We start from the raw sequence: 9,428 nt of genomic DNA on the forward strand, positions 1-9,428 counted from the left end.
AAATACATGTTTCTAAGGCTCATGTTTTAAAACTATTACCTTTAATAAACGCATCCCAATGCAGCGTTAGGCAGCCCATTGTGCGCCAGTGCAGGGGTAAGAGTAGGAATGCGCTGTATGCCTTAAATACAGCGCATTCCTGTCCTTTCGCAGTGGCACAGTGCAGCAAGGCAACTTGCTGTGCTGCCCTGCGCCACTTTTTCATAAATTTGCCCCTGTGTTTTTTAGTCCAGTTTTTAAATTAGGTATTTACTGTAGCTGATTTCTTGGCTGTAGCGGGGGGGGGGGGCAGGATTTATTGAGTTTGAAATGCAGCAGTAGAAAGTGGACAGCCTAGAGTTACCCTGTTAGAGGGTGAATGCATCTCCACAACACATTCTGAGACACATCTTTGGAGAGGGCCTTTAACAAGAACTTCTGTATGTTTTGGCTGGCTATAGGATAGAAGGAAATGTGGTAACAGAGTAGGATGTGCCAAATACTGTAAATTAGAGAGCACTCTGATAGTTGGATGCTAATCCTCTTCTTTTTGACGGTGTAAATGTATTGTATTGTAATTGCATTTATGTAGCGCTTACTACCCCCTGACAAGGCTTTGAAGTGCATTACAGCGAGTAGTACAATGCTCCGGAATGCAAGGTTGGTAGTTAATCCAGTGGTTATTGGGATCAGTGTTGTGCTCAAAACTAAACTATTTCATGCATTTACTCCAGTTTCCTTGTGGTCGTTTACATTAATAGGAGATATGTGTACTTATTAGTGGGAGCTATGTAGGTCATGGCAATGACTGGTGGGATGAAAAGGTAGGATATGTTGTGGAAGAGGTGTGGCGCAGCGGCCAGGGTGCCTGACTCCAGACCAGGGTGCTCACGGTTCGATCCCCAGTGCCAGCTGCAGGTTAGCCCAGCACCATGTGACTCTGGGCAATAGCTTGCTTAATCTTCCCGAGGGCCCCCAGCGCCGGGACACCTCTCCGGAGGCAGCTGTCCACTTTACAAATGCTGGTATTTCATTTCATAGAGGAGATTAAGTATTGTGCAGGGATATGGTTTCAAATAATTCGAGATTGTAAATTTGCAAAAATATAATAGAGATTGAGGGACACTGACATCCAAATTAGAATAGGCTATGGTCAGAGAGAGGTAGCATGTACAGAATGGAAGGTAAGAAGGTCGTCACTCATAAGAAAGATGGGTGAAGAAGCAAGTAAATATTTGAAATCAAAGTCAAATTGCTATCCAATATTTTAAAGTTTTATGAGCATTTTATGAGATAGCATGCAATCTGAGGATGTAAACCTCTAAAAAGAAATATACAGAATCTTGAGTGTCACTGTGCAAGTTCCTAGGCAGTGGCAACCAAGTGATGTCTGTCTTGCTTCTGTGCCAACCAACCTTTTCCACAGGGTTAACACTAGCAATGCGTGTAGGAATGGCTGGTATAATCCCATGTGGCATTTCCTGTTTAGCCAACATGGTGCCTGAGCGATTTCCAAAAAGATTCTGCTTTCCTGTCATAGGTCCTGTCAGGCAGAGTATACAAGACAAACGAGAAAGAAGCCCAAGTTTGACATTTTTGTCCAATGCAGAAATCCACAATCCATTCGGCGCTCCACCCTGATTGTAGAACAACAGGAACGCACTGAGCACAGCATCCTGCAACATGTGTGTGATAAGCTCACCATCTTCTTCTAAGCACTTGCCTCTTCTAGTTGGTTCCTGGCATGGATATAACAGATGGATGAGTGTATGGACTAGTATGTGCTTAGGCTGCATATGCTAACATTGCTGCATATGTTGTTTGGTGGGCTGCAAATAGTTAAGTTGCTTACGTTTTTGTTCAGGTGTTCATTAATGAAGCAAGTCTGTCTGTGGTCTGGTGTTGGTGGAGTTCGCTTTGTGTTGTGTGATGTGGCAAGCAGCATATTAAAAGATTGCTGTATGCATTGTTGTGTGTGTTTTTAATTGTATTGTATTGGATTCTAGCATTTGTATTGTGACTCATACCACTGACAACACAAGGCTCTTAAAGGTTACTGATGAAGAAGTTATAGGCTACTATATTCATTATAAATGGATTTTACAGTCTGGTTTTATGATGTAGCCTGTGTTACAGGAGTTTTGCTGAGGTGCAAAGGGTCCTTAGGGGTGCTCACGTTGAGGAAGTTACTGGTGTTTGTAGGTTGAGCCTGGGCAGCTCAGGCGCTGCTCTGCGAGCCATGCTGTATTGGAGTATGTACTTGAAGCCCCACCCACTCTCCGCCCATATTTGTCATTGGCTTCTGTCATTGTCCTTCATAAATGCTGGCTTCTGATTCGCTATTAGGCTTGTTAGTCCCGCCTTTGTACCGCCTTGTCTTCATTTGTAACCTCCCATGAGGATTGGCCCTTTTACTTTGGTTGTTACATGGTACATCTTCTTTAATCTGCAAGCACTATTTTCTTTAATGAGTTTCTCTTACTGCAGGAAGGCAGGAGGATCTCTTGTGCGCAGTTGTGACCACTGGCTTGTTTATTTAATTCGTAGCAAATAGGGAGCTCTTCATGGGCCATGGGAGACATAAGGGGGCAACTCAGCGCTGCCTTCAAGCATTTTGAATGCAATAGGTATCGCATTTGCGAGAGTTTAAGCTATTGGCATTTTAAATGACAATGCCTTTTATTTATGTTTTAAAAACCAAAATATAAATAAAAGGCATTGTCATTTACAATGCCAATAGCTCAAACACCCATAAATGCAAGACCTATTGTATTGCAGATGTTTGTTGAGACAGTGGAGTTGTGTTGAAGTAAAGTGTTGTATCGCTTGGTGGTGAAGTTTGAGTGGCTGTAGTATAGTGGGCATATTAGTGGTGAAGATATTGGCATTACCAAGATGGTGAAATTGTGATGAAAGTTTGAATATCACTATTATTGTTCAGGGGTGTAGTGTTGCTATAGTATTGGAAATGTGGCATAGGTGATTGTGGTGAAAACCGTGCTGTCTGGTGTAGCGAAGATGTGAGTTATGAAACTGTTGTGTCAGTTCTATGGTGTGAGGTGAATGTGATGTGTGCCTGGTGGTGTGGAGGTAACAGCAGTACAGGCAGTGCATCAGTGGAATGTTGATGTAGGTGTTGGAATGTAGGTGGTGAAGTGGTAAATCATGAGTGTAGATTTGTGGCCCCTGTGTATGGTGTGGTGGAGGCATGTGCATTCTGATGTTGAGCACTTGTTGCAGCGTAGGTAGGAAAGTTGGAGTGTGCAGAGAGTGGTTGATGATGTAATTTTGGTTTAGTTTGGTTTCTTGCATGTGGTGGGGCTGTGTGATAATGAACTTGTTAAGGTTTAATGGTGGTCGAATTGATTGTCTCTGGTGCATTATTGTGGAGGAGGTATTTTAGTGTCTGTTTTGTGGTGGAGCGTGTTGAAGTTGGTGTGTTTCTGACAGTGAAGTTTGAGAGTCAATGTTTGCGGGAAGGTGCTGGAGTCAAGCATGTCTGTGGTGATGTGTCAGAATACTAAAATTGTTGCAGGGGCATGACACTGGCTCAGCAGCCTGTGTGGCACAGCAGGCCCCCACCCATCCAAGGGCACCCCATTCAGTCCAAAGCCAATGGATATTTGTGAGATATTGAAGATATCCAGCAGGATCCGCCCATCACTTGGGATTACGCCACTGAGCTGTTGGTGTCTGTGGTGTTGGAGACTGTGCTGTTTCAGATGAAGGTGCTTGTGATGTGCCAGGATGTTGGTAGCGCAGTTGCTCTTTCTGGAGCGTGGCTAGTGAAACTGAAGTTTCTGTGGAATCAATCGAATCAATAAAACGTCAAGCATAAAGTAAACCTTTTCCAGCAATGTAGCCAAAATCTAGAATTCTCTCCACACCAGTACACACACAGCCATTCTTTCAACATATTCACTCAATCTTAAATTCAATTCAATTCAAAATCTTTATTCGGATACAATAAATATCCATAAAAGCACTCAATCTTAAAGAAACAAGATCATGAACAAGCCACGCTCTCGGGGCTGCTTGCTCGTGTTTGTATGATCTCTGTGCACACGCCTCTTTTTTGCTGCTTTTCACACCCCTCAGTCCTAGTTTTTTGCTTGAATTAGCCTCACTGTGTGATATCCCACGGGGTGAGATTAGCGCTATATTCAAGTTAGTATTAAATATAAACGCTGCCGGGGGTTTAAGGAGTTATTAAGTCTGTGTATCCGGTGTGCTGGGTTCATGGAGCAGCATGACTCTGGTGTTGTACGGGGAGGGGGGCAATTGATGATGAATCGAATGGGCGCCGTGGGATGAGTGTGTTGGGATAGGCCCTTGTTGCACGAGTTTCGGCGAGTTCGTTTTAAACAGATGGTAGTAAACACACACTGTTCGATATGGTTCGCCGTGGAAACTCTCGGAGCCTGTCGACGTGTTTTCGGGGGCTCGTGTGCTCAGCTGAAAGGGGGCATCAAAATATGTGTGAGATTAGAGACATCTATGCTTATGGGAGCACCAGACATGTCAAAACATGCCCCGGCATGGACACTGGGTTCTGTAGAACGGCTGTGCGTCATGAAGTGAAGTTTCTGGGACTATGACTCAGACAAAAATCAAAGACATCCCTCAACCTCTTATTTTACAACTCCCTTAACCTGCAGCACGTCTCGATCAGCCGCGTGTTTATTGTCGACGCTCCTTCCCAGCTTTTGCATCTCCCTTCCCTTTTTTCCACCCTCTACATCCTCGCTCTTAACTTCTTTCCCGCCTCCCCTCATCTCCGTGCCACGAGGTTTGTTATTTCTAAGCAGCGCCTGTTGCAAATGCCCAATAGACAAATCAGCGAATGTGTATACCACGAACAAGGTGAGAGACACTGAACCAGAAGGAACACAGATTAGGCCCGCGTGAGCTTGTATGCCTGCCAAGGCCGTGGATAAAAATAAGCCCTGCTCCATACCAACAGACGCCGCTGAAAGGCGTGCCAGAGAAATTTCATCACGGCACATCACGCGTCAAAAGGGACTGGAGGAGTCCAGTCCACGCAGCTATTCGGGTCAGTATGGTGGCTTACTACAGGCTGCTGATGCTAGGTAACCCCTGATGCCCCCCTAGGTGGGACTAAAGCGTTTTTAGAATTAAAGCTATGTGTTCAAAGTCACTGTCCCGCCAGCGATCGCTATAATGATTTAATGTTATAAATGTGAGGTATTTTTAAAAAAAAAGACACGTGAAAACTGTGCTTACTCTTGAATGAGATATCTGTTTGCGCCCCGTTGTCCGGCAGTGCTCTCTCTCAGGCAAACAGTATTGAGCCCGATTCATAAAAGTAAACTGAGACGAAAGTCTAACTTTACGACTTTTGGTATTCACAAGCAGAGCCGGACTGGCCATAGCGGGCACCGGCATTTCCCCAGTGGGCCGGAGGGGTGGGTACAGTTTTCTGGTCGCAGGGGTGCTTTTCTTACAGGGGACCGGTTTTGCAGAAGTGCTTCAATATCGGCCCCCTGTAAGAAAAGCGGGAGCGGTGCTTTTTTGCCACTAACAAACCCCCCTCCCCTCCGCTCCCAGGGCCGGTTGAGCAGCAAACTGCCAGGGTTGGTTGCTGCTCCCAGTCCGGCCCTGTTCACAAAGGGCATTTACTACTAGTAAATACCCTTTGTGAATACCAAACGTTGAACATTACGCCTTCGGTATTCTGTGAATACCGAAAGTCTTAAAGTTAGACTTTCGTCTTATTTTACCTTTGTTGATTGGGCACAAAGTTTCTAGCATGCAGGGAGTATCAGCAGCTTCTAAGCATCTCAATTGCGTAAATAACAAGCCTTGCTGGTGCCCAAATCGTCATTATTCATTGTGTTGCCCAAGCATTGGTGAAAGGCTGAGTCAATCCCTCAGGATTCGAGCTTGTGGCCTGCAGGTTCCTGAAAATGATCGGCAGCAAGTTCAGTGCTTTAAGTGGGCAGGTGCTGTCAGGTACCGAGTACCTGTACCGTACTTCTTTATCTTTCAGCAGAGATGCAACTGGAGAGTAAAACCTCGGGTATAATGTACCTGCACTTCTATATCTCCATTTCAATCACTGAGTAAGTGTATAAACCCACTGACCCACCTTGTCATCATTCTGTTTTATTTGTTTATATTCGGGCTCTTTTTTAAGAACCGCTATTGTCACACGTAACTCTGGGGAAGTACTCAGAAAAATTTATATGTAATTTAACTAATTTAGTACAACCTATTTATATGTAAATTAATGAATTCGGTATTTATTGCATATTTAACGGATGTATATTTGTAAGCTGTATCACTGCTCTCTCTCCGGGTAATAAAAATAAATTTATAAAAAAAAGAATGAAAAGAATCCAGAAAAAAGAAAAGGAGAAGGGGTTTAATCTGGTTTCACTTCAAGAGCAACAAGAGGGATGGCAGGCAGATCATATCAAAAGAGAATTACATAGATCATAGCAAGGAAGGTCAGTCACAATGCAAGGTCTAGTCACTCCTGTTGAATAGGAATGAAGGCAGCCTGGTACTGGCAATGCAAGGCAAAGTCTTATTACCTCCCGGGGCCACTCCCTCGACTTCTTCCTTACTCTGAGGTATTCAATCAATCAATCAATCAATCAACTCGGATTTGTAGAGCTTGGTTAATCACCCATGACGGTATCCAGGCGCTGGACAGGCCTCTCTTAAGCTTTTTTTAAATGTATTTTAAATATCCCCATTACAGAGACTACTGCCCATACTCTCTCGGAGGAGCCATAAAAGGTATCAAAGCCCCTCATGGTTCTTCTCTGTCTCCTTCAGAGACAGGTATCTTTTACCCTTGAATCGATCCGCAGCACCTTCTCCTCGCCGCAGTGCACCTTCACAATCTCAGTTGTGGTGAATATTTGTTATGGGGGTTTGGCCCGTGGCTGGCAGATTGCCGTCTCCTTTAGCTTTTATTATGCCGCCTTCCTTATTTACCTGCATGTCTGCTCCCTGCTGATTTTCGTTCTGCGTGACCTTCATGCAGATGGCGAGGGGTGGGTGGCACCTGCTCTGCTGCTAGGGGCTGGTGCGGCTTTGAGGCCTCCAGTATGAATGCAGGAGAGACTTGCCTTTCTTGGTCGAGTTTTGATCTTATAGATTTCAATTTGACCTATTTCTGACAATATACATAGAATAGGCTTGGAGTTAGTCCATTCGAGTCTCTTTCAGCCAGTTGCTTGAAACTTTGTCAATCAAGAATTGGCTTAACCTAGTGAAGTATAACACTCTCACCTAATTCTATTGGCTGTTTGAATGTATCCTTCCAACTCCACTCCGAGGCTTGCATAAACTGCATGAAGAACTACTTTACAACTATAGCCCTCTCTGTTCACTCCTGCTAGTTCCCTCCGCTGTGTATTGGTCTAATGTGCAAACACTGCTTGCGTCAGCACATTAAACTGAGACCTATTGGCTTTGCTACTACTTGTTACTCTTTTTATTTTTATTCCAAAGAAAACACACAAGAACAACAGTGACACTGAGAATCATACACTGTAGCACCATGACACCGCCTTAGTAATGCGTAACTCCATCAATCTCAAGAAATTCCCTGTTCCACCTCCCCTCCCCCTTCAACGATTCACCCGGCAGCTCTGGAGGCTGGGCGTACCAAGCACAAAGTATCAAGTTCTGGACTCACAGTTGGGGCACATAGTCCACCCCAATAGTCGTTCCATTTCTCTGATAATTTGGCCTACATTGTAGAACAGCCCCGTCCCTCGTAGATCACCCTCTCTGCCAGCATGCACCAGTCCATGTCACTCTTTCACTCACCCAGCTGCGGTGTCAGTTCTGCCCTCTACATTCGTACGATGTTGCTCTTAGTCACCATTAACCCCAATGTCATCCAGATCTGGTTCATATGGGTGAGGTCAGTTGCCTACCAGACATTTATGAGGCACCACTTTGCAGAGGCCTCTATATTGCCCCAACACATTGTTCAGACAGTTGACCACTGATTCCAAGTACAACTGAATGGCAGGGCAACTCCATATTATGTAAAAAAAAAATACCCATTTGGCCACAGTTCCTAATACACAGTGGAGTTGCTGCTCTGCCCACTTTTACCATGGTAGCACACGTATAGTAGCATCTGTGTAGAACTTTTAATTGACCTAGATGAAATATGAAACTGATAGCTACCTCACGGAGGGAATGTCAACGCTTCAGGCCACTCATCGTCCTCCAGGCTCTCAAGGTCCCTCTCCCATTGTTCCTACAGTATATTTAAGGCGTCGGGTGAGTTATTGATCAGTTTGTAGGTGAGGGAGATGGATTTTCTGGGCATGTCATTGTTTAGTAATCTGTCCTCGAGTGGGGAGGATTCAGGGAGTTCCTCCCCCTTTGTCAACGCCCTTTGCAATTGATATTCACTATGCAGTTCTGCAAATGGGATCACCCCTCCCTGTGTCCACAGGTCTCCTCCCCTGGAGACGCCAATAAGGTCCCATTTGTTAAAACCTCACTGTGTCCTCAGTGTGCCCAGCCACACAGTGTCCCATAGGGGAGTGGCCTGTGTGACTTTATCCCGCCAACCCAGGGCGTTTAGTGTTGTATGCCAAAGAGTAAGTGTAACTGATGTTGGGCTCAGGAAGGACGAACTGCGCATTCCTCCATAAGTGGCCCTAAGGTAACCCCCCCAGTTGCATCACCTGCCTAGCCATGCGGTAAGCTGGTTCCCCATTTGGGAGATGGACCCAGTGGTTGATGGCAATGAGTTGCGCCACCCAGCAATACTTCTGTATATCTGGCAGGGCTATGCCCCCATCGTACTAGCTCCTCATCCGTTTTTTTAGGGCTATCTGCACTGGTCCCCCATCCCACAGTAGTGTACAGGTTTCCATTTCAACTGCCTGAAAGTAGGATGCTGGAACTGGATAGGGTGTGTTCTGGAGCATGTAGAGAAAGCGGGGCAGGGCCATTATTTTGAATAGGGTGGCTTTCCCCAAAAGGGACAGAGGCAGGGCTCTCCAATTTTGAACATCTCTCCGGATACTTGCAAGTGGCGGTGCTAAGTTGTGTGTGAAGAAGACACCTGGGTCTGCGGTGAGATAAATCCCTAGGTAACGGAACCCCTCCTCTGTGATGCTAACTGCACAGTCTCAGGGCAGACTTAGCGCATTCGTAAGAGGGAGATAGATTAGGGATCTGTTCCAGTTGATAGTGTAGCCAGAATACTGATGGAACAGGGTGAGGATTTGCATTATTTTGTCGAGGGTAGGGACCTGGTCCAAGACGTAAAGTAAAATATCATTGGCGTAAAGCGAGATCCTGTTGTCCTGCACTTCAGTCCCCGAATCAGGGGATTGCATCTAATCCAGGCCGTCAACGGCTCCAGGACAGGGACAAATATTACATGGGAAAGTGTGCATCCCTGTTTTGAGCCACGCAGAAGAGGAAAGACAGAAGACATGCCC

This window comes from Triturus cristatus, chromosome 4_2, assembly GCF_964204655.1.
Source record: "Triturus cristatus chromosome 4_2, aTriCri1.1, whole genome shotgun sequence".
In the NCBI taxonomy this organism is placed as follows: Eukaryota; Metazoa; Chordata; class Amphibia; order Caudata; family Salamandridae; genus Triturus; species Triturus cristatus.